The sequence below is a fragment of the Anabrus simplex genome, chromosome 1, assembly GCF_040414725.1.
Source record: "Anabrus simplex isolate iqAnaSimp1 chromosome 1, ASM4041472v1, whole genome shotgun sequence".
NCBI lineage: Eukaryota > Metazoa > Arthropoda > Insecta > Orthoptera > Tettigoniidae > Anabrus > Anabrus simplex.
This window is the reverse complement of record NC_090265.1, coordinates 201,445,753-201,473,082: the sequence shown is the minus strand read 5'-3', so window position 1 is coordinate 201,473,082 and position 27,330 is coordinate 201,445,753. Positions and strand designations below refer to the sequence as shown.

The following is a 27,330-nucleotide window of genomic DNA, read 5'->3' as shown; positions in this document are numbered from 1 at the left end:
CAGCCCGAAGGCCTGCAGATTACGAGGGTTCGTGTCGTCAGCACGACGCAACCTCTCGGCCGTTATTCTTGCCTTTCGAGACCGGGACCGTCATCTCACCGTCAGATAGCTCCTCAATTCTTATCACGTAGGCTGAGTGGACCTCGAACCAGCCCGCAAGTCCAGAGAAAAATCCCTGACCTGGCCGGGAATCGAACCCGGGGCCTCCGGGCGAGAGGCAGGCACGCTACCCCTACACCACGGAAATCTATATAGACCTACCCGTAATATATTTATTATACAGTAGGCTACTGTGTGAATTTTTTAATTTTACCGCCATTTCTGTATAGGCCTAATCCGAGATACATTCTAACCCATCCATGATCGAGGCTCTACTGCTTCCATACTTTTGACATGGATTAGAATTGAGTTACTGCGGTTTCATTTTAGTGTCTTGGTACAGCGTAGCCAATAATTTCATGCAGGCTACTCACAGTGGCGTAAACATTATTATAGGTATCTTTTGAATATTTTTCGCAGTTCTCCTTATTGCCTGAAAAGAAGATCGTCTCGTTTGGCAGTAGGAAGAGAGATTCCTCCACTTGTTACATAATTTTTCAAGTTATCTGTTTAGAATAAATCCTCAAAGAAGATTCAAATTTTACATTTTCTATCAATTATCCTGACTAATTCGCCACATTGCATCGATTGCTTCATTCCAATGTTGTCTGACTCTTCTATATTCATTTGAGCGTGTTTCAGTAAAACTTAAAACGGTTTTAGTTACATTTTACTCGAAACATAATATGAAAATGAAAACAACGAATATTGTTCTGATGGACTAGGATACAGGCTACCAATTTATGGCTGGGAGGCGTGACCAGTCTTAAGGGAATAATGGATAGGAAGAGCATTGTGAGATATGACCTTTTCCCCGAACAGCGAAGGTATGTTTTAACCATTTCTGTACCAGGGTAGGTTTAAGAACAGTGCACTCAAAAGACCACTGATTACAAATTGGGGAGGGGGAGGGGGAGGGTGGTGGTAGAAGGACCTCTTTCATTTTGTCTCCTTCCACAAATAGGTTTTAGCTAAGATTTCTATATGATGATTTTCCGAAAATATAGAGAATGCTGTCCTTTTTCGTAAACTTTTCAAGAAAGACAGAAATTTTGAATAAATTGACCATTGGAATTGGTTTAGGTTTATACTACCGACAAAATATCACAGTCAGGACTATTTAGCTAGATTGGGCATTGGTGATAAGTGAAAACCTACATCGTCAAAGTTCGTTTTCGCAAGGTGGGACAAGGACTGTATGTCGTCTGTCGGAATTTCTTTCCTAGCGCGAACACTGGCTACATAGGTCAGTCGGTCTTTTCAATATTTTTCATGTGACTGTCTGGAGAGTTGAATGACAGGAGAGACAAGCAAAAGTTTTGTGTACAGCATCACATTGACCTCGTGATAATCAAATATCTGTAGACCATTCGCCTGCACTGCAATTTTATCCATTAGAAACCCTAAACACTATCATTATTATTAAATAAACTATTGGTTTTCACACCTCTGTACTTGCCGTAGGGTTTACAGATCCTTTCAACTACTCTCACTACAATATTGAAGGTATAGACTGTGGAAACTGCATAGTGTAATGGATTTCCTTTCACATCATATCGGCCCAGTGTCCTTGAACTTGATGGGGTCTTCCGCAGGAATTAAACTGACAGCGATGTAACAAGTAGTCTAATTTGTGGGGCACCGTGTACTTCGTGCATCAGCGATTGTAACCCCGGGAGCCTTGCCAATGCTCTACATTAGCTCTGCCTCGTTTAATCAAATTGGCTTGTCCTCCCCTCTTTCTTTTTATTCTGATTTGTTAGCACTACATTTTAAAATTTAATTTTAAAGTCGTTTCTCACTTCTCATGCTATAATATATTTTTCTCCTACTTTCATTTTATCAATTAGGACTATGATATTTCCTTGTGTTTGTGAAATCTGAGACAACAAAAACAGGCCTGTGACCTGCAAGTGAGACGGAGAGTGTGAGTGAGAGCAGAGAGAACAGGCTTTCGGATGAATCATTTCTAACTAAGCGGGAAATAACGGTTAGAGATGTTTAAGATTGTTTAAAGATCTGAGACAGTGTTCTATTGACTGGAACGCACGGACTGAAATACACGTTAGCAGGCTATCTTAAATCAAGTAATAAGATGCGTAAATTTGTCTTACTCCGTAACAGAATGCCAGAGTCTCGCATTATTATCATTGTGAGAGAAGGTGAATTTCAATCCGTCAACGCGTATCAGTTCATTTATTATTATTATTATTATTATTATTATTATTATTATTATTATTATTATTATTATTAGACCCATATTATTATTATTATTATTATTATTATTATTATTATTATTATTATTATTATTATTATTATTATTATTATTATTATTATTATTATTATTATTTCTTTACCTTTTGAATCCAGCTACTCTCCAGGGTTGGTTTTCCCTTCGGACTCAGCGAGGGATCCCACCTCTGTCGCCTTAAGAGTAACGTCCTGGAGTGTGAGACTTTGGGTCAGGGGATACTACCGGGAAGGAGGACCGGTACCTCGCCCAGGCCACCTCACCTGCTATGCTGAACAGGGGCCTTGTGGGAGATGGGGAAGAGTGGAAGGGATGGAGAAGGAAGAGGGAAGAAAGCGACAGTGGCCTTAAGTTAGGTACCATCACGGCATTTGCCTGGAGAAGAAGTTGGAAACCACGGAAAACCACTTTGAGGACGGCTGAAGTTTGAATCGAACCCCCCTCTACTCAGTTGACTTCCCGAGGCTGAGTGGACCCCGTTCCAGCCCTCGTACAACATTTCAAATTTCGCGGCAGAGCCGGGAATCGAACCCGTTCCTCCAGGAGTGGCAACTAATCACACTAACCACTACACCACAGAGGCGGAATTATTATTATTATTATTATTATTATTATTATTATTATTATTATTATTATTATTATTATTATTATTATTATTATTATTATTATTATTATTGCGCGTCCGGCTCCCTGGCTGCATAGTCAGGGTCGCAGTCTTCTCTTTAGGGGAACCCAGGTTCGATTCTCGGCCGGGCCAAAGATGTTAGCCATGTGTTCTTAATACCTCTGGCTTGCAGAGCAGATTTAAAAAAAGAAAAATCTCACTATCAACCACCACATAAATAGCCGTGATAAATACATCTCTCCTCATCGGTCTTAATGTACACGTTCATCACAAATAATCGCATCTTCTGTCATGTTTTCACCTCACCCTATCATCGATTCTGCAATATATGCAATGCTGCTAAGATAGCAAGATATCCTATTGGATATAGAGTTGGACCGACAGTAGGAGCAAAAAATCCGCAGGTGTTATAAATTTCTAAGATTTGTACATAAACGTGCGTACGTTACATGCACATATGAATGAAACAACTCGCGTTCCGCAGATAGCACGAAGGCAATATAAAACAAATTAACAGGCTTAAATGCGGGAAATGCATAACTTATTGGTGGCATGATTGAACATGATTCATACAACAGTGCGTATCACACAAGACGGGTTTGACTCAAGATGAGTCTGTGTCCTGTCCACGACTCTATTAATTGATCTACTTAAGGATTTTATGCACTTGTTTCTTCAAGGCAACTGCGTCCTTACTCCAGCGTCACTAATTAAACCTTCACATTTTAAGAAGTGGTTTAGAGACAACTTTCGTAAGAGATGGTGCAATTCTTCAAAATCTTCCTGGTTTGTGGGATGAACTCAAAACATCACTTTCACACATCTTGGCCACTTAGAAGAAAATTGTGCTATACAGAAACTGGCTCAACATTGCTCCTTCGTCCCCCATCCTGCTGCGTATAATCATCAGTTGCGATTTGCAACCGACTTTTTCAATCCAACAGGATTGTGCTGAACACACAAAATAATATGAGATTCCGTTGTACTGCTTGGTGATGAGCAATTATGGTAGGAGTTAATCCGGTATGAATTGGATAATACACTCGGAATGACTTCTATCGCATTCAGAATTCGAACAGCACTTGATTCCCTGGCTATCAAGTCACGAAGGTCCATTGTTAAAGGCTGACCAGTACCTTTCATTTTGGGAATGTTGCATCTCCTTTGTCACCATCGATTTCACACCCGCCGGGATGAGTAGCTCAAAGGGCAGAGCTCCTGAATTCAAGATGGCCGGATGGATCCTGGCTAGGTCCGTTGATATTTAATAGAGTTCACATTAATCAATCATTCACCACTGAACTACATTGAGGGCTCTCGTCCGGACGGCAGATTCCCCCGTCATTTCTTAAATGATTACAAATATCTTAGAAATTAATCAAACATCGCCCTTGGTAAATTCGTCGCTGTTCGGGAAAAAGTACATATCTCCCAATACTCTTCCCATCCATTATTTTCCTTAAGACTGATCACGCCTTCCAGCTACATAACGATATTTAGCCCATCGTAACAATATTCATTGTGTTCATTTTCGTATGATTTCGTGTAAACGACAATGAATCTTATCGTACCGGACTCTAGGAATAGGCCTATATGTTTGCATGACTTATTTACGCACTCCTACAATATATCATAATGTACTTAAGGTCCATTTTCCTTTACACGTCAGCATACGAAAATGAACACAACGAGCATTGTTCTGATGGACTGCATATCCATGTATGGCTGAGAGGCGTGACCAGTCTTAGAGAAAATAATGGATAGGAAGCGCATTGTGCGATATCACCTTTTGCCCGAAGAAGAATTTCAAAAGGCGGACTTCAGCCATAAACAACACAATTTTAGGACAGCGATTCCGTGTTTATGTCCCAGACGTCGCAACATGTCAAGTTACGACCTAACCTAATTACATTACTTCGCTTCTTTAAACAGAACATTCATACATCTGGTACGTTATTCCGGGGAAGTGTCACAACCCGATCTACGATTCTGTCAAGGTCGCTCGGTATAGAGCTGGTTTCGTCTAAATGTCACTCCGGGAAGGCGTTCTGAACCCCTGTTTACCTTTTGATTGTTTCAAGTTCTCGAATCAAGGAATCCCCGAGAATGTACCATGCACTAGTACCATACTCTACTTGCGGTCGAGTCAGTGACTTACACACCATCTCATTTATAACCCTACTGCAACGCTACCTCCATAACCGTACGAAGAGATCCGTTACCTTTATTTACAATCTCGTTTATGTGATTACCCTTATGAAGGTCCTTCCTTGTATTATACATCATTGCATTTTTCAAGTTTTAGTGTGGCTATTTCTAGCCGGGTGCAGCCCTTGTAACGCAGACCATCCGATGAGGGTGGGCGGCATCTGCCATGTGTACGTAACTGCGTGTTACTGTGGTGGAGGGTAGTGTTATGTGTGGTGTGTGAGTTGCAGGGATGTTGGGGACAACACAAACACCCAGCTCCCGAGCCAATGGAATTAACCAAATCCTCGACCCGGCCGGGAATCGAAGCCGGACCCTCTGAACCGAAGGCCAGTACGCTGGCCATTCAGCCAACGAGTCGGACCATTCCATGTTAAGAGAAAAATATTGCTCTTATTACAACAGGGTTCCCATATCGAACGGCTCTGCTCATCACCACAACGGGAAAACGACGGAACAGAAATTTATGAAGTTCAGTATTTAAGTGCACGACAAGAAGCGGAAGAAACTGTTACAAATTATTTTGATGAACTAAAGTGGACGGGGGTTTACACGGCTATTTTTGGTTTGAAAAGAATTAGAGATAAAGTAGGGCACGTAAAAAAACCTCAGCACTGAAGTGTAAGGCAAATTGGGGGGGGGGGGGGGAATAGACAAATAATTTTTATGGGCTCGAGAAGGAAGCAAGGGATACATTTAATTGCATTTAATAAATTTCTACAGGCAATAAAGGCTATAAAACAGACGCAACAAATAAATACTGAAGATGTCTCTACAAAAGATCACAGTATTAACGTTAAATAAAGAAATCACACACGTAGGCTTAACTCTCACTCAACGAAAGAAAATTATGCACTGATTTAAAAGCCTAAAAACACACACCCAACAATTATATAGCCTACTGTAGATGACTTCAATACAGAAGAGAGCTTCGGGCGGTTCACAGAGTGAGGGTCTACACGAGGCTTGTACAAGAGCAATACAGAATAAAGAAACTGAAGGAAGGCAACGAAGCGATGTGGCTGTTACCACCATTGTGCTTCCTCCCTAAAAATGTATTTATGAAAAGTAAAATGTTATGTAGTTATCTTAATAACTCACGGGCAAAAATGCCTCATCCTTTTTATCTATTGCCGGGCTGAGTGGCTCAGACGGTTAAGGCGCTGGCCTTCTAGCCCCAACTTGGCAGGTTCGATCCTGGCTCAGTCTGGTGGTATTTGAAGGTGCTCAAATACGACAGCCTCGTGTCGGTAGATTTACTGGCACGTAAAAGAACTCCTGCGGGACTAAATTTCGGCACCTCGGCGTCTCCGAAGATCTTAAAAGTAATTATTGGGACGTAAAGCAAATGACATTATGATTATTATTTTTATCTATCTTTCATAGTACATTACGAAGTACCTACAGTATGATATCACTTAATTTCGACAAATTATGGATTTCTCAGAGGGGGTGTTTTCAGATCTTGTACGTCCATAAGAGCAATACTGTTCTCTTAACGTGGAATGCGCTATAGCACCTAAGTACTTACTGAGATTCCCATTAGTTACTGTAACCCCATGCTTCAGTAATTAAAATGGAGAGGAATTCTCCACTTGGTGAAACTTGCAACCTGACTTTTTACCGCGTTTACCGTCATACCATCATCAGCTGTCCATCCCACAATTTTATCGTGGTTTGTTTGCAGTCGCTCGCAATCCTATAACATATTTATTATACTTTACAGTATAAAATTGTCCTCAATAGGTCTTATCTGTGATTCCACTTCTTTACTCGTATCATTTAAATACAGGCCTAAGGAAACACAGAGGTCCCATAGGCCTGGTACCTCCTCCTGCCTTACGGATCAGATAATGCTTCACCGACTAATTATCTGAAATTTGGTAGAAATTTAGACACCCATTCAGTCATTCTTTTGTCTAGTCCAATAGCCCATATTTTCGCCAATAACCTTCCATGATCTACCCTGTCAAAGGCCTTGGATAAGTCATTAGCAATACAATGCATTTGACCTCTGAACTTAAAATATACCAGCCTCATGTCGGTAGATTTACTGGCACGTAAAGAAACTCCTGCGCGAAAAAGTCGGCGTCGATAGCCTTCAAAGTAGTTAGTGTAACGAAAAATCAATAACATTCTTCTTCTTATGGTTATTGTCAGTATTTTTATTGCACACTGCTGTGTTGGAAACCACTCGCCTTCCATTGCGCGTGACCTCTGGCTTTAACTTCCTGCTCTATTGTGGCCCGTAGGAGGAGAATATGCCTACATTGGCTACATGGAGTTATTCGAGAGGAACTCGTGTTTTATGCTATAATGGATGTAACTTTCATCGCCACAGGTCATCATTCCGGAGTTATTTTCCATGTAATATACTATGAAAAAATGTATACTTCCTCCAGCAAGACCATATTCCAACTGTAACTTATATATAGGCCTATTCTCTCTTCCATCCCCGATAGAAGCATTGGTGTTTCGCGTGTGTGATCATGTTGTGTGTGAATGTGCGTATACCGGTATATACAGTACTGTATGTAGGATGGGTTACCATATATCACGTTTGTACGTTGTGTGATAGGAGACGCGATGTCTATCCATGCAGACAGGCGCATCACAAGCAGAGCAGAGGGGTGTTTTTAACCCCCTTTACACCTCTCCCTTTTCCCCGCACTGATAAATTGAAAACTTGCGGATGTGTGAATGTGTGTTGCGGGGCTGTCACTATACATCATACGAACGCCTATCATTCATATTGTTATAAAAACACCGGCCCCTCTCCGTTTCTCTCTCTCACTCGGGCTGACGCTACTGATACAGTCGAAACACAGATAAATTGATAGTCGTGTGGTCTGTCTGTCGGTCATTTCATATCATCTGAAGGTGATAGACACCATGGTTGTGACGAGGATAGCAAAATAAATCAGTGTTCTGTTCGGTACATTTTTGCTTCTCTGCGGTGAGCACTTTCTACAGGGGGGGGAGGCTGACTGCATAACAGTTCGACATGTGAAAGGAAATCAAGCTGGAAAATCTTGAATCTATATTTTCGGCTTCTAAATTATCTTCACAGTTACAGGAACGAGTAGAAATGAGGAGAAAGGTGGAGAAGCAGCACACATTGAATAATAGGTCTAATAAAAATAATGTCATTTATCTAACATTCCTTCAATTGCTAAATATATGAGACACTGGGACGACAAAGGTTTGGTCCGTAGGTATTCTGTAGTAATAATGATAATAATAGTACCGAGCTGACTGACGAGAATGTACCAAGTCGACTACGATAGCATGGTCGTTGATGAATCAAAACCTCGTATGTTACGATGCTCTTCCTCGTCACTATTTTCCTTAAGATCGGTTACCCTCCCAGCCACATGTGGATATGCAGAACATCAGAACACTTTTCATTGGGTTTATATTTAAATACGTTATACTGTAGGAGTCATGTATGACATGAGCCGGGCTGAGTGGCTCAGACGGTTGAGACGCTGGCTTCTGACCCCAACGTGGCAGGTTCGATCCTGGCTCAGTCCGGTGGTATTTGAAGGTGCTATAATACGTCACCTCGTGTCGGTAGATTTACTGGCACGTTAAAGAACACCCGCGGGACTAGATTCTGGCACATCGGCGTCTCCGAAATCGGAAAAAGTACTTAGTTTGGCGTAAAGCAAATAACATTATTATTATTATTATTATTGTTATTGTTATTGTTATTATTATTATTATTATTATTATTATTATTATTATTATTATTATTATTACTATTATTATTATTATTTGAATACGTCATGCGAACATACATATGGTAAGGTTCAATTTCCTTTACGGATGACCATAGGAAAATGAACAAAACGAACGTTGTTCTGATCTACTATATATCCATAAGTCTTAACGAGAACAAGTTAATGGATAGGTTGTGCTGTAACAGGGAGAATATTTTCTTCTTCTACATGTCCTGGAACTTTGGTCGTAACTTAGTTGATTTTTACGGCTGATAGATTGATTCTCATTCTTCCGCCTTTTTGACGTAAATATGCCTTACGGCTGAGAGTCACCTGAAAATTTTCGTCACCGAATTAGCGATATAAAATGTGTGATGCCATGTTACCTAGCAACGGTGAAGGCTGTGATGTGAGGTATTGATGGATGGACACGACTGAAAGACGAGGCTCGTAGTTGTATAGGCCCTGAATCAGTTCCCTCAGATCCATGGACAATCCTACACTTGTCGACACCAAATTCCATACAAATACCACTCGAAAACGATTTGTTAGATGGCAATAATCGTTATCAATTTGACTTTATTTTATTGGAAGACATGTTTATAATCATTTGTTTTTTTCCCAAGGGGAATTTGGACCATTTTTCACACCTCGGTGGCATCGTGGGTGGGAACTGTGTCACACATGTGGTTTTGGTCCAGTTTTACGACCGCATGGCCTTCCTGACGTCAACTCAGTGTGGAGGGATATAGCCTGTACACTATTGCGCGTTCCTGTGGTGGTTGGTAGTGTGGTGTGTATTTGAAGAGAAGTGCATTGGGACAAACATAAATAGCCAGTCCTCGACTTAGAGAAATTAACCACGTTGTTGTTGTTGTTTCCGGTGTCACGATAATATTTTACAGGATTAGGCCTAGGCTATATGTGAGATTTAATTACTTTGAAACGCCTTCACACTGTTTTACATTCATTGCCTTTTCTGACATATTTCTATTTACGTGTGACGTCATAGAACAATATGACTGCCTTTCTTTCATGTAGATAAATGTACGTATGTTATCAACGTGTTGTCATGGATATGGATAACATGCATTCAATTAGGCACACAGCAAAAATATTATAAATTGATTATTTCACATAAATTGAGAAAATTCAATATTTTTACAACTAGATTTGTTTCTTGGATATTGTAAAATTCAATCAATATGTTAAAAATGTCTAGTACTCGAATTGGGGATGGTCAAATTGTTTACAGAACCCATTTCCACTTCTGGAAACACATGTAGCCCTGAGGGTCACTCATCCTACAATAAAAATGAGAAAATCCTATCAGGTTATTCCTGGAGTCAGTTATAGTATTAACCACTCTATCCCATTTAGTGCCAAGGTTAGGGATAATAGAAGCGTTTACCTTCCACTCCTCCGAGGTATTCTTGGTCTGCACAGAGATGGCTTCTTAAGTCCGACATCAGTAGTTACTCTGATAATATAAGCACATACAATAATAAGTTACAATTCGTCGTTGCCCGGACAAAACCTCAATAATATTTTTGGAGATAATTTATACTGACCCACAGCACATAGGCTACATTATGAAGAGCGAAAATGCCTTGACAATATTCCACACAATATTGCACCTTACATGACGTCCGGCCCCGTGGTGTAGGAGGCAACGCGTCCGCCTGTCACCCGGCGACACTGGATTCGATTCCCGGCCGGGCCAGGGGTTTTAATTGTAAACGATTAATACCCCTGGCCTGTGGACTGGGTGTTTGTGCCTCCCTTAACGCTCTTTTCCTCACATTTAACACTCTACACTTCCGCAATTCGCATTACACGCAGCTTCATAATTAGCCTATCAGATGGTGCAAGTAATGGCAATAGGTCTCTATAGGTGGACGCCCCGAACAAATAGCATTTAAAAAGCCCTTAGATGACAGAACCTTACCTATCAAAGTTCTAAGCTTGACATCTTTAAAGCTTCATATTCTATTACTCTTGATCCTTCCCTTACTATTCCATTTTTTTAACAGAAGCTCTGAGTAACTGTTGTAATATAATTCGTCTTCTTATTAATAGACTTCCGCATTGCTAGATAAGAGCGGTGCGCTTTAATAAAAGTAACATCTTTATATATGAGGCTAACGTTGAATGAGAGACTTTATACACGCTTCAACCAACTTAGTTGATTTTCTGACATGATATGGACTACTATCTATTGTCAGCTGCCAAGCGCAAATGAGTACGCCGTGAGGTGGAAGTAACAATTAAGATAAATTTGGTGATAAAAATGGCTACCTTTCAGCGTGTTTTTTGAGTAGGTGTTGTGGTTAGAGTAGTGGAGTGAAACCGGCAATGTGGCACAACCACATCCCATTATTACGCCCCTCTCCCCAACTACCACCCCTCACCATTGTCGTAATTACGCTTATCTGCCCACCTGTCGACACTGAGAAACGGAAAGCAGAAACACAGGATGAATTAATTTCTACAATTATCTCAGCGTGTTGTTACAAGATGACATTATTTGCTACCTTTTCCTCTCCTTCCTGCATTTCTTTGTTGTGGGAAAAGGACTGGTAAGCGACACACTCTTAAGGACCAATGACCTCCTAACTGCACCTGCGCAACCGGAAGTTACAGCTTTTAGGGATTATTATTATTATTATTATTATTATTATTATTATTATTATTATTATTATTATTATTAGTCTAGTATTATGATTGATTGATTGATTGATTGATTGATTGATTGATTGATTGATTGATTGATTGATTGATTGATTGTGGTGGTGGTTACTTGATTGCCCCTTATGTTCAAAGTTGCTGAATCGAACCCAATGCTGTGGGTTGCCAATAAATTGTATTGTAAAGCAGGCCTGTATGAATGTCATACATCCATATCGGCAGACTTACTGGAGATATGGATGGCCTGTTTTCTGGACCAAATTCAGATACCCCGATGTCTCCTGAAACCGATTGCCTAAATCGTTCTGTAGTTAAAAGAACGTTAAACAATAATAATATATACGTCCCCTTGGCTGAATGGGGAGCGCAGTCGCCTTTGGTTCAGAGGGCCCAGTTTTCGATTCCCGGCTGGAAATATTCAATACCCCTGGCTCGGGGACTGGATGTTTGTAACGTCACCAACACCCCCTGCAACTCACGTATCACACACAACACCATCCTTCAATATAAAAATACAGTACACAGTTTCCTACACACGGCAGATGCTGCCCTCCCTCGTCAGAGGATCTATCTTAGAAGGGCTGCACCAAGCTAGTAGGCTTAATGGCCACACGAAATCAGTTGATTAAATTAATATTAACCGCTTCACGTCTCATCAACTACTTTCACGTTTTCTCTTTTGGAGACGCCGAGGTGCTGGAATTTTGTTTTGCAGGATTATTATACCTGCCAGTAATATTAGGCCTACAAACACGAGATCGTTGAATTTGAGCATCGAATCCTCCATCTTGGACACAGAACGCCAGCCAGCACTCTTCCACCGTAGTCACTCAGCCCAACATGATGTTTATTATTATTATTATTATTATTATTATTATTATTATTATTATTACTATTGTTATTATTATTGTTATTTTTATGTCTGGCTCAATGGCTAAATGATTAGCTTTCTAGCCTTTAGTACAAGTCAGTAAGTAACCTACTGTACAACTATTCAGCCTTCACTGAGAGTGTTTAGGGAATTTCTGAGATAGGCCTAGGCCTATAGGCCTATAGATTAATACAAATAGGCTATGTTTGGTATATAGACCTATGGCTATTATAGCCCACGAATAATGTCACACGCAGCCCTATTTTCTTGAATTCTTAATTGAATCCATGTGTTTGAAGAAATTCTCCCACACTTTGTTTATGCTATATTGGAATACCAGAGATTTAGTCAAGATTTATTTTTAGTAGATCCAATTATCTTCGCTATTCAGTGTTTGCTATTAGGGTAGTTTGGAACAGAGTACACTTACGGAATATTAATGTCATATATCAGTCTCCATCGTAAGAGGATCTAGAATCTGAAATTCTAAAGTGCAGGGTCAGTGAATCATGTGAATGTTTAATATCATCTTGGTTTATTATTATTATTATTATTATTATTATTATTATTATTATTATTATTATTATTATTATTATTATATTTAGATACACAGTATTCTTATATTTGTGACGAATACGTGAATTCAAATTTGTAGGCTGTCTTATTAATAAATACACTACCACAACAGATTGAACATTTCAATCTTTCACTTTAAGATCATTGACGTAAGTAGAAGAATCTTATTAACGTATTACTTCCTCCTTTTTATTTAATTTTCGTTTCGTATGACGCAATTGTATTGATCATTAATTTTTGAGCTTTTAAGATATGTGTGTACTTTGCTCTTCATTACAAAATTTGTTTCTTGGGCATCCAGAAAGCATTAGAAGAATACAATTGTATCTTTGTTAAAACCTTGTCAAAATCCTTACCTGTTATCACTGTGATATAGTAATCCGGAGGAAAGATGAGAAACTAATAACTTTAATTGTTTGCTATTACCGACTAATGACGGACTCCATCGCCTTGGGCGCGCCATTTGTAACGCTTCAGACTGGAGCTGACTCCTCCGTGTAGCATTTCGGAAGCCATCATTGTTCAGTGACTGATGAACTGCTCCTGTCTAGAAATCCATTTTTCTTTGCCCATGTCGCTCCACCCCTCAACCCAGGGGGACCCTCCCTTCGAAAATCCAACCCCTGAAGTCCCGCCTTTCACCCTACCACCCCCTCGTGCCCTCATCGTGCGATACTACTGCACTCTGTTGGAAGATGTTTGGAACTACGTGGACCTTGGATGTGAGATTTAAAATAAGAATTTCTTATTCTCGTGTAATCCGCTGTAATCCGGACTTAAGCTCGTTTACTGCATGTTTTTAAATGAAATACGTCGTGAAACTTACAGCAAGTCTTTCTTCTTGCTAACAGATGTGTGGAGGACGGGATTAGATTGCAAACGAAAATGCTACGGTTATTTCACAATGAACCAAGCATGGAACAATAGAAACTACGTTTTACGGGAAAGATATTGTTTCCGTAAAATTTTATCTCTTGTCCTGTACCCAAAACTGATAAAAATACTTTTTCAAAGTCTTTAAAATGTTTGAAAGCAAGGAAAATGGCTGGTTTATTGTATACATGGATCGAAGCTCAGGGAAATACCAAACCAAACTAAACCCCTAGGTGCAACAGCTCCGAAGTGCCATGGCCTACCAAGCGACCACTGCTCAGTCCGAAGGCCTGCAGGTGTCGTGTGGTCAGCACGTCGGATCCTCTTGGCCCTTATCCTTAGCTTTTTAGACCGTTACCGCCATCTCACCGTCAGATAGCTCCTCAATTGTAATCACGTTTGCTGAGTGGACCTCGAAGCAGCCCTCAGATGGAGGTAAACATCGCTGACCTGGCCGGGAATCGAACGCGGGGCCTACGGGTAAGAGGCAGGCACGCTACCCCTACACCACGAGGGCGGCTTCATTGAAATACGATATTTCTAAATCAACAAACATTTATGCAAATTATATTTTTTATAGAGATAAAGAATTTTTTAACTTACAAGTGTTCTAAAAGCACGGAAGTTCACATATTCATAGGCTATTCGCAAATATTTATAATTTTCGATGATGCTTGTAGGTCTATTGAGGAATTTCTAGTCATTTTTTGTGTTTGTCAGCATGTATAGTCCTACATTTGTAGAAAGTCGCGGATAAAATGAAAAACGATAAATTGCAATTTTCTGTCTCAGAAAGCAATTTTTAATCCTGACGCGCGTGTGGAATTTTGGAAATCAATCCATTGTTCGTACAAGACTCAGTAGAGTATACTGATAAGGCTCACAAAGAAAGTATTTTTGGATACATTTATCTATACATCTATTCAAATTCCTTTATATCTGGTCCCTATTCTAGGAAATAGCCGTTCTAGGGAAAATTAAATTACTATCACTAGTATGACAGCTTGAACTCTTCAGCTTTACTAAATTAGAGTTTGAAATTATTGAAAATTCATGTTGGTGATACTTCCACGAGCTGTTTGAACATATGAATATTTTGCAAAATGTATTCTTTTAAAAAAAATTACGAACCCGAACATCTCAAAACTAATTTCAGAAATTATAAATCGAGTTCGATATTTATGTACCCAGACGAGAGCTCTTACATCACGGATTGAGAAATTCGAAGACCTAAAACGTCTTATAGAATGAGTACCTACAATGAAAGTGTTTGGAGAATATTGCTCCATATATACTAAGTTACAATAAATATTTCCATTCGAACTATTTTTTTTATAATAGTAGGCTTAATTGATACTGAAAATATGTTGTTAACCCTGCAAAACTCAACATTACGATGCACAGCAAAAGTATCCAATCGTTAGAACTGATCTTATTTATGGCAATTGTTCGGTTAAATACATGTACAGTAACATTAACATTAAGTGATTTCTGTAGCATTATCCCAGTTTATTCGCCGGTCGATGGTGCCACTTGGGATGATTTAGGTTTTTTACCAGGAGTTAAGATCAGATACATTTCATGATGTCAGGCAATGTTTCAGATGAAAAAATCAACCTAAAAACCACAGAGATTCGAATTTCAGTCATTTCTGAGGAAAGTACCAGATATTCATAGCCTATGTCACTATACCAACAACACCACAATACTACAATAATATAATTTTGTGGAACCTAACCCTTAGAAGTTAGCCAATTACTGGCAGTTAAGAAAAGCAAAATAATATCTCCAGTTATGCAGTAATATCTTAGTTTCCTGTCGACACTTAAATTCCTACGCCATAAACCCCAAAATGACAACGCCCCCGATAAACGTAAAAGTATTTAGTGGCATGTAAAACAAATTCAATTGTTCATTCTACTCTTTTATCGCTATTCTCACACGCTGGATTGGGTTCAAACTGTCACATGAACTTCTATTAGGCCTACAGCCGGATGCCCTTTCTGACGCCAACCCTCATGTAGGAATGTTATCACGATTGCGTGTTTCTGTGAAGGTTAATTGGTTGGTTGTGTGGTGTGTGTAAAAGAAAAGTGTGCATTGGGACAAAAATAATCTCCTAATCCCTGAGCTACAGGAATTTACCACACTCTGATAAAATAAATAACTGGATGAGAATCGAACGTGGGATCCTCTGAATAGGAGGCTGCAGTGGTGACGATTCAGCCAAGATACCGGCCAATGATATTTACAAGTCGCTATCTTAATTTAGCTTAATTCTTCAAACTAAGGAACGAAATTTTCCTTTCAAATTGATTTCTATTAACTCACTATTGAAAAGCTAAAAAATGAAGTTTTCCTTTCAAATTGGTTTAAGTTAACACTTTAAATACTGAGAATTTAAATTTAGCTTAAACAGTTCGGTCCAAAATAATATCCCCACCTACAAATTTTACTTAATGTATATCAAGCAACAACAAAGAGGCTATATTTCATTGGTTTACTAAACATTTTTTATTTAAAAGTTAAATTAAGTTGTACAGAACATATTGCATCAAAATCAGCTTGCATTAATATTTTGTGTGTCCACCTCGTGCCTTTTTAAGTGCTTGAAGTCGATGAGTCATTGACTTGAGAAGTTTTTTGAAAAGAAATATATATTAGTTAGTTACAAAAATTGATACTAGATGGCACTTAGATACTTGGAAGTTTCATATCACTCCACCAGTTGTCTCTAGTTTGTCTTCCCTCCAATTTCCTGTCAGCTGTTGTTTGTTAAGTTGAATTGTGTTCATTTTATGAAGAATTGTGTGAAAACTTAATTCTGTAAGTATCCAGACAGTTTTTTTTATTCATCTTTGGTGCTATTTAAAGCATAAACAACAGTGACTTTGTGTTTCCATCGTTATTCATACAAATATTTGGTTTCACAGCTTATGGGAGATAGAAAAGACCTTTCTCCAAAGAAGCAAGGGATGGTTTTGGGACTCAAAGCAGAAGGATTCTCGAATGGGGAAGTTCCTAGGAAATTATCAATTGACCAAAAAACTGTGGGAAATATATTGAAGAAACGATCTGAAACTGGAAAGTCAAGTTTGAGGTAAAAATGTGGCCAGAAGAAACTCTCCAGTCCCAGATTGTGCAGGGCAATGAAATGTTGGCAAAGCAAGGCAGAAAACAGAGTTCAAAGCAGATTGCTTTTCAGATTGAGCAGAAGTTTGGGACCTCAAGTTCCCATCAAACAGTGCTGAGACGCCTTTCTGAACTCAACCTGAAGAAGAAAAACCTGCAAAGAAAGCCCTCCTAACACAAAAGCATGTTGAAGAAAGAAAAAGTATTTGTCGATCTGTATCAACACTGGACATCCGAGGACTGGAAGAGTGTGATTTTTTCGGATGAGAAGAAATTTAATATGTATGGCAATGACAGTGGTTTGAAACTGTGGATGGATCCAGGAGGGGAATTAAAGAAAGATTGTGTAGTGGAAAGAAGAAGTTCAGTGAAAGTGTAATACTGTGGGGAGCAATTACTGCTAAAGGAGTGGGAAGAATTAAGGTCTGCGCAGGTTCAATTATAGGGTTAAAATACTGTGATATCCTTAAAAATTAGGCATTAAAGAAAGCAAGGGATCATTTCAGTGGAGAAAATCTTGGGCCTTTCATTTTCCAAGATGACAATGCTAGCTGCCACCATGCCAGGGTTGTCCAGGAGTGTTGCGCAGATCTGGGTATTGAGCGGTTATGGTAGGCCCCAAATTCTCCCGACATGAACCTTATTGAGAATTTGTGGGCAAGTATGTCACAAAAACTAAGGAAATATTGTTGTACGAGTAGAGTTTATTGAGAAAATTGTTCAAGTGTGGTACCATTAAATTCCACCTGGTACATGTGAAAATCTTGTTGAGTCAATGACACATCGAGTTCAGGCCCTTAAAAAGGCACGAGGTGTACACACAAAAATTTAATGTTAAGTTGATTTTGATGTAATATGTTCTGTACAACTTAATTTAACTTTTAAACTAAAAAAAGTTTAGTAAATCAATGAAATATAGCCTCTTTGTTGTTGCTTGACATACATTAAGTAAAATTTGTAGGTGGGGATATTTTTTTGGATCGAACTGTATTAAAGGTTTTCAGAAAACGATTTCGGGAATTAGTCAGATAAAAGGCTAGTGTAATGAAAGAAATCGCGTGATTTAAATGCTGTCAAAATTAGTGATATAATAGTTTTTTAGGCTTTATTTTACGAGGGTGGAAGTTTTAGTAGATTTTTTCATGGAGAACACTTCTACAGATAATAATTTCCTTAATCAAGTACTATGTGATTCATTTACACCTAAGATAGTGTTCAGCAATGTGTGACAAATCTCGTATGAAGAGGAATAGGCCTATCTATTCTTTTAAATAATTTCGCGAAAATCACACGCAGGGTGTCCTCATTTGGAACCAAGTTAGCTGATTACTGGCAATTAATCACAAGGTGCGGAGTGTGGTGGTTGAAGGTTTGGAAGGGTTGAGAGTGAATATAACGACAGTGGGGGAAGGGGTTAGGGGGATGGGCGTTCATTCGGTGGTTTTTCCAATGAAATCGAAACCGTGTTTAGCGGAGGGTTCCAAGCATTGTCATCAGTGCAAAACAATCGCGGACAAATGTGGCAGGCGAGAGCACCCTGCTTCGCGTAAAGGGGGTGGCTGTAGGAGTGTTGGGTGGAAGTGAGGGTGGGTAGAGGAGTGATGGGAACAAATTTTCCCCGCGGGACTCCCCCGCGCTACTACATTCGACCGTCTGGTAACCAGGCAATATAATCGCCAATCGCCCTGTCGACAACCAATTAAATAAAATAGTGTCCGCACATACACGCAGACACACACACGGACATAACCTTCTCCCGTTGTGCCATCTCTCTTCACGAGAGAAAGAACCCCGACCCTCTCTGTACCAAACAATCAATAACAAATAAATTGGCGAAATAAAAGCATGGCCCCGCCGTCCCTCTCCGCACTCGGGAACCTATTACAACAGCTAGCCACTAACCTAACCAACACGATTCACTATCCCGTAATTAAATGTTTCAACTCGCTTTCTGAATGATTATTTATTAGTGTTGGGATTATGACATCTGAGTGGGAAGTTTGGGGGGATTTACATTCAGGAATGGCTTTCGGATTTACCAGTTAGTCGCATCATCATTCAACTGCTCTTTTGGTGATTTACAGCAGTTAATTGTTACTATATTGGTGAATAATAATAATAATAATAATAATAATAATAATAATAATAATAATAATAATAATAATAATAATAATGAAATGAAATGAAATGTCGTATGGCTTTTAGTGCCGGGATATCCCAGGACGGGTTCGGCTCGCCATGTGCAGGTCTTTCTATTTGACACCCGTAGGCGACCTGCGCGTCGTGATGAGGATGAAATGAAGATGAAGACAACACATACACCCACCCCCCGTGCTAATGGTATCAACCAATTAAGGTTAAAATCCCCGACCCGGCCGGGAATCGAACCCGGGACCCTCTGAACCGAAGGCCAGTACGCTGACCGTTCAGCCAACGAGTCGGACATAATAATAATAATAATAATAATAATAATAATAATAATAATAATACCTGGTTATCAATTGCAATGCATTTGAAATATGGGTGACTAACAGGTTATACACCCTAAACTCGTAATAAGATTCCTGGAAGTAAAATCGTGATTATTATTTGCAGTAGTCTATATTGAAAAACCGAGAGGTAGAGAGAGCATTTCCGAATGGACACCCAGGCCGTTCTTATAAGTAACGACATAGATGATACGGCGTGTTGTAGATTTGTCTCCCTTCATTAACTTATTGCTCCTTTGCATGGTCAAACCTGCGTTTGTGGGCACATGAAACTAGGTCGGTAATCAGGCGCTGATATTTTTTTGCTATTACAACCAATAATAACAATTCATTATTATTAACTGAACATCAGGGAAGACACCATGAAAAATTGCAAAGTATTCAGGACACCAGTAAATAAACATGCATTTGTAGTCAAAACTAGCAGCAGGACTAGTGCAAAGTGATCAGAAGAACGGATGAGGCAACACTGGGAGTTTATGAAGAGATTTTGGAAGAATAGGAAGCGGAAGTCATCAAGCCAATGAACAAGTTCCAACGCGCTCTATGAATGGACATAGTGAAACAACAACAACATCAATAGACCCTAATAATAATAATAATAATAATAATAATAATAATAATAATAATAATAATAATAATAATAATCCCGGGTGAGTTGGTCGTGCGGTCAGGGGCATACGGCTGTGAGCTTGGATTTCGGTACTGACAACATTTGTATTTTAAAATTTCTATCCAGGATACATGAAACTATGAACAATTATAACCTCAAGGAACCAATTTCTGTATATCCAGATACATTCATACAATTGTCTATGTTTAAGGCATGCAACTTACTTTGTCTTAGCTTCGTTCATTTGCAGATTTATCTTTCTAGTTGACTTTTCTAAATGAATAAAGGCTTATTTCATAGCGCTTTGTACATTCTCCCTAGTGTATAAATATCATCAGTTAAAGCTTGAATAGAATTATCGAATATATATTTAATATTTATTTTATGTCCCACTAACTACTTTTACAGTTTTCGAAGACGCTGATTAGCAGGAATTTCGACCCACAGATATTCTTTTAACGTGCCAATAAATCTACCGACACGAGACTGACGTTTCTGAGCACCTTGAAATATCACCGGACTGAGGCACGATCGAACCTGAGAAGTTGGGCTCAAAAGGCCAGTGCTCTCCAGCCTGAGCTACTCATCCGGCACTTATAGAATATAGCTAGTTACTCTCGTTTTAATACATCCTTCTCAAACTCCTGTAGAGCAATTTTGCTAGTTGCTTTACGTCGCACCGACACAGATGGGATGGGAAAAGGCTAGGAATGGGAAGGAAGCGGCCGTGGCCCTAATTAAGGTACACCCCCAGCATTTTCCTGGTGTGAAAATGGGAAACCACGGAAAACAATCTTCTGGCCTGCCGACAGTGGGGTTCGAACCCACTATCTCCCGATTACTGGAAACTGGCCGCACATAAGAGACTGCAGCTATCGATCTCGGTAGAGAGCAATTTTGAACAGTAACTTAGGTAAAACAAGGATTTTTTTGTTGAACTCTGTTTCCGGTGATTATATATTTTGAAGCATGCACTAAATCTCAATCTAACATCCTATGACGATGTGGCTATACTGTTCATTAAATGTCGGTATGTTCATGGAATCTGCTAAATATGTTCTTATAAGAACACTTTGAGACACCTTCCTGAACTCAGCTGACCACCAAAGGAATTGCATTCGCTTTATATTCCCTCTGTCGTGTAGGTACTCATTTTTTCCTTCCTAGACCGGTCCAAAGTGTGCAGGAATTTTGGCACGTCCTACTTCCTTCTTTGATCCTTCTTCGTCTTATTTTGGTGCTTCCTTCTTTTACAACAACAAAAGATTTTTTTAAAGGTTTCCAATCCACTGGAGAGGTTTGTGGAATCGAAGTAAGACTTCGTTGCTGAAGCTAACGGTACCCTACACATATAGATTACGATAAATTATAGAGTGGAAACCGGTCAGGGTAACTCCAACATCTGCTGCCTGAAGAAACTCCACGCGGACCGACCACGCTGTTCCTTCAAAAAGAAAGAATCTTTCAGTAGTCTCGCATGAATTAACTCTGTGTGGGTTACCTCTGTCTGTCTCGTAGGCGGTCGCCAGGAAGGTATTTCCTGGACTTGTGCAGGCCATGACTCTAATCTCTTGTAAGACCGGTTCTGGAAGTCGCGGTTTGATTTCTAGATCGTATTAATGTCTTCGAAAACGGTTTCCTTGGAAGGAATGCCGTCATAATACACTAGTAGTATATGGAGGACTTTCTACACTGCAGTACAATGCTTACCTAGGAAGGCTGTGCTTCACCGTGGTATACGAATCGGCACACCAGTTTTTCACATTGTTAACCAGGGGTCGAACCCCTATCTCTTCACGAAGCTGAGACAGGTTTGGGTTATCCATAGCCTATCAAGGACCGGGAGAGTTGGCCGTGCGCGTAGAGGCGCGCGGCTGTTAAGCTTGCATCCGGGAGATAGTAGGTTCGAATCCCACTATCGGCAGCCCTGAAAATGGTTTTCCGTGGTTTCCCATTTTCACACCAGGCAAATGCTGGGGATGTATCTTAATTAAGGCAACGGCCGCTTCCTTCCCATTCCTAGGCCTTTCCTATCCCATCGTCGCCATAAGACCTATCTGTGTCGGTGCGACCTAAAGCAACTAGAAAAAAAAAGCCTATCAAGGTAACAAAATTGAGATGTTACCTTCCGTGGTAGCGTATTTGAATTTAGGCGAATTCAGGGGATATTCCCTTACATCTCATAGCCGTTTCCTTCTAAATATTCTTTCCAATGAAATGAAATGGCGTATGGCTTTTAGTGCCGGGAGTGTCCGAAGACATGTTCGGCTCGCCAGATGCAGGTCTTTTGATTTGACACCCGTAGGTGACCTGCGCGTCGTGATGAGGTTGAAATTATGATGATGACGACACATACACCCAGCCCCCGTGCCAGCGAAATTAACCAATGAAGGTTAAAATTCCTGACCCTGCCGGGAATCGAACCCGGGACTCCTGTGACCAAAGACCAGCACGCTAACCACTTAGCCATGGAGCCGGACATTCTTTCCAATTAATAACAAATACGGTACACACAGTTGTAAATATACCACAATCACAGTGTTTGATCGAGGCATTTTTCTAGCAGTGTTACTTTGCACTGACACAATTACGATTTTTGGCTCTGGTATTCACCATCTTTAGGTTTACCAACATTGGAGTTCGAACTTTCCGTTGAAATGAAATCCTATGGCTACACGACTCACACCATATAGGGCCTAATCCAACTACATTGGAAGATCTTATATGAAACGACAAGAAAAACAAAAACAATTTGGCCTGCAGCTGGATGGGGAATATTTCTCACCTTATGTAAAAAATGCTGGTGCTATGCCAGTGGATGACCACTAAGCCTTGGGATTCAGTTTAACATCAAAATAGGAAATTATAACCGCAGTTCCCAAGCCGAACATTGTGATGAATTTCCATGTGTCACAGGGGAAATATTATACTACGAAGTGTCAGTTAATAACATTCAACACTTTGATAATAACTCTCATGATAATTTCTCAGGCTTATTCTGTACCATTCCTAATGGATGACGTATTTCAAGTCCGATACATAAAGTAGTTGAGAGTCCGGTGGTATATAATTATCTTATCCTTGCTATCTCTGTTTTTTCTCCGTGCCTACAACGATTGTAATATTCACCCCCTCCTAGACATCCTGGCGACAAACAGGACGTCGTGTTTCTTAAATGTACTCATTTGACGACAGTTGATGCGTTAATCATAGGCCCTATATCTTTTATGGGTAGAATAGTGGTAGGTAGGAAAGACTGGGACAGAACTGAAGGGCTTATTCCCCAAGCCACTCAGCTCTGAGAAACGTAATTCGACAGGAATCAGGTGCTTAATTACTAGAGTAGTCAATCTAGAGCTGAATGGCATGTTCAAAAATCTTGTATTCTAGGAGTTGAGTAAGAATGACGATGAGGAGTTTGAACTTAAATCTGGTACTAATCAGCACTCACTTTGGAGCATAATGAAGAGTTTATAATTTTTTAATAGTATACCAAACCAAACCAAACCCCATGGCACTACAGCCCTTGAAGGGCCTGCAGATTACGAGGTGTCGTGTGGTCAGCACGACGAATCCTCTCGGCCGTTATTCTTGGCTTTCTAGACCGGGGCCACCATCTCACCGTCAGATAGCTCCTCAATTCTAATCACGTAGGCTGAGTGGACCTCGAACCAGCCCTCAGGTCCAGGTAAAAATCCCTGACCTGGCCGGGAATCGAACCCGGGGCCTCCGGGTAAGAGGCAGGCACGCTACCCCTACACCACGGGGCCGGCTTTAATAGTATACGCTTGGGAAATACTGGTCAGATATCTACTAAATCATCTGTTCAACACAATAGCTCCTTTTTACAACTTTAATACTTCGCGATGTGTAAATATCAGTTTTACACAGAAAGCGAAATGAAAAATATGTATTAATCAGCTTTAGTAAAGTCGGAATATTGACAGAAAATGAACATTCAGTATAGATAATTTCACCTGCAATGTTTACAATGCGTCAGCTTTTCTATGTGAAATTAGGGCACTTACGGAAAATATCTTCAGTAACTTTTATTCTACTTTTTCTATAATTGAAGGTTTTATGAATTGACAATATAAAAAAATAATGAAGTATGGAACGGATCTTTAAAAAAGACAAAAACTAATAGTGTAGTTTCAACTTAAAAAGACCAGCTTAAATCATTACTAATTTAGAAAATTCCGAATGTATATTAAAACTACAATAAATTAGTTATATTTCATTTGTATATTGTGATGCTTATCATAATGTAAATTAGCTACATAAATTGCCCCAGAGGATACTTATAGAAACTTCCAGAGCATGAAAACTCACTTCCTTAATCAAAATATAACCAAGGGAGAACATTCTTCAGAAACTGACAAACCTCTTTGTTATTGTCTTTCTAGCATCAACCATTAAACCTGCGATTACAGTAGATGTGGTGGAGTGGGTGGAGTTTGGAGCTTAGTCAATCTGGAATTTAAACAAATTTCTCATAACAAATTCAACAATGTTGTGTGATATAGAAGCTTTATCAGACTCTTCATCTCCCTTGTTCGAATTTTCAGTAACCTCCGGGCCTTTTACGACAGTTGATGGTCGAACTGTTGAGGGTCCAACCAGCTTCCGGGACGAGGGCACCTGTACACCCCAGTTCAACTCGGTATTTCTTTAAATCATGTGGATAAGAAATGACCTCAAAGATTGTTTGAATTACAAAGTAAGAAACAAACTTGGAAAACAGAGAGTTCCAGCTAGAGCACGTGTACTATTGCTTTCTGTTGTATGTGCCAGGTTCCTTCCAGCATTCCTATCCGACCTCCCTAACTCTGTTCTCTTTATATGGTGGCGGCTTCACGTTTACAAGCCTTTTTGAATATTTAATCCCCACCCCCTTCTTATTGTCTTATTTAACTGAGTCGTATATTTTCAGGATATCGAAGTTCTACTTCTTTGTCATACGAACAATGTTGAGTGAGAATCCTGTCATATTCTCCGTAGTTCAACAATGAACACCCCATGTGTTGTTAGTTTATCAAGATATTATGGCAACTTTTAGTTTTAGACAGACTGCACACCGATATAGGGATAAGTTAGATCTATGTGATTAACTTTCAAGAGTTGAGATACTGGTTCTGGAGGAATGAATTAGATATGAAAGTCGGTTCTCTATAATTTCAAATGTCGATTCATTGCTTAAGAGTTAAGTGCACTGGAATTGAAATATCAAACCTGGCATAGACTGAATGGAATCTGAAATTTGGAGACTACCGTTCCGATAGCGAATATTCTAAATAAACGAATCGAATGAATGGAGTTAAAGAGAAAATAACCATGTTAATTACAGATGTTACTTATTAATAAATATCTCTTGTCTCTCTTCTTGAAACAAATATCCTAATAGTTGTTTTCCATTTGTAGGTAGGAACTTCAGTAACTTTTAGCTGGACTCGTAATTTAGCTTGAGTCTTCTAGGATGTATTGATTGTGCTTCTTATTATTTAAATATAATAGAAAGCATAAAATATTTTTTTTAATTTGCTTTTACTATTAGCGGCAGTATACTATTATATTTTCTGAAATTTGATACCCACTCATCTTTTCATACCTAGATTTTGAAAGAATAAATAAGGACTGAGATTAAATCTGCTACGATTTAAAAGTAAGAATATTTTAACATTATACTACTATATTGATATATATTGATATATATGTAAATGTTTTCGACAACGTTTTGCGGAATATCTTATCTTCGTGTGTTGTGTATAGACATTACTTTGAGCAGATGTGAGCGAAGGGATGCCTACCACAACAGGCGTTCACTATCGTATCGAGTTTTACTGTCCTCTCTGCACCGAGTTCAGGGGAAATCCGCTAGAGTCGCTGGGAGCGAAATGTTTTCATTTCATTCCACCAATGCAACTCCCGTATTATTTCACGCGTAGACGTAGCACAAACATTATTCGACACCTTGAGATAGAAGGCGTGATTCGTCTAAATGTTTTACTGTTGACCTAAGCTCATAAATCACTTTCTCCCTAAGTTTGAACCCCCTTGAAAACATATCCAAGCGTACTGAAGGCTGAAAAACAAAGGCGGGGCGTGTTGCGCACGTTCTCATGAATTAATACATCTATCACATTAAATTTCACCCCATTAACCTCACTAGAACCCCTTCAGAAGCTTAAACTAGCTACTTGTGAAGGGGTCGTAAGATTGCGAGTGCTATGCAAATGAAGTCGAAAGAAAAGAGAAACACATTTTTCGCGCACTTGTTATTTTGGTGTGGAATTATTAATGAATGTAAATATAGCTGATCTCAGTGTAGAAGGTTAATTTTAAAGTTACCAGTGGGGAAGAGCGGATGTTATCTGGAAGAGCGTCCTATCGCTTTTCCAATCTGGAGAGGAGCTGAAACGGAACTCGAGTTTGTGAGTAGGGAGAATGAAAACGAAGAAATGGAGAGCAGTATAATAGCATTCGAATTGAAAATTTGCGTTCCCTACATCATCGTTTCAGTTAATTTTAGATAATTTTAAATACAGTAATTAATTAAGTAAGTATGTATTATGAAGCAAGTAAGTAAGCAAGCAAGCAAACTTAAGAAGCAAATTTAAGAAACGAGATTTCCACTTCCGGAGGTGCATATGGCCCTGAGGTTCACTCAGCCTACACCAAAAGTGAGTACCAGGTTAATTCCTGGGGGCAAAGGCGACTGGGCGTAGAACTAACCACTCTACCCCATCACGTGCCGAGGTTACGGATAGTGGTAGCCTTTACCTTCCACGCCTCCAAGGGCCTTCATGGCCTGTACGGAGAGGACTTTTTGCTTATAGGTTGTACTAGTTGGTGCGTGGTTGTTATGTAGTCCTATCTTAGTGGACAAGGAAATCTCTCATCTCTCGGCATTTAAAAATATATTTTTCAGATATGGTGTCACTTAATTTGTTTATTATATAATATACTTAACGAACTCAGAGAAGAGTAAGAAATGTCATATAATAGGCATACCGTAATTTAATATTAATTAAATTCACATAAACTGACTGCTTCTAAAATATTGATTGCACCTTACAGTAGATAGCTCATGCTACCGATTACGCAGGTATCAAAAGATATCAAATCCTTTTCCTGAAAAATTATAGTCATTACTGAGTAAGATTTGATTAAGGCGATGAAGGAC

At 39.4% G+C, this 27,330-nt stretch overlaps 1 protein-coding gene across 3 annotated transcripts in view; it reads left to right on the top strand.

The window, feature by feature from the left end:
* Window positions 1-27,330, top strand: part of LOC136885606 (homeotic protein antennapedia) — a 488,085-nt gene that overhangs the window by 329,284 nt on the left and 131,471 nt on the right. The gene's annotated exons all lie outside the window — the stretch shown is intronic.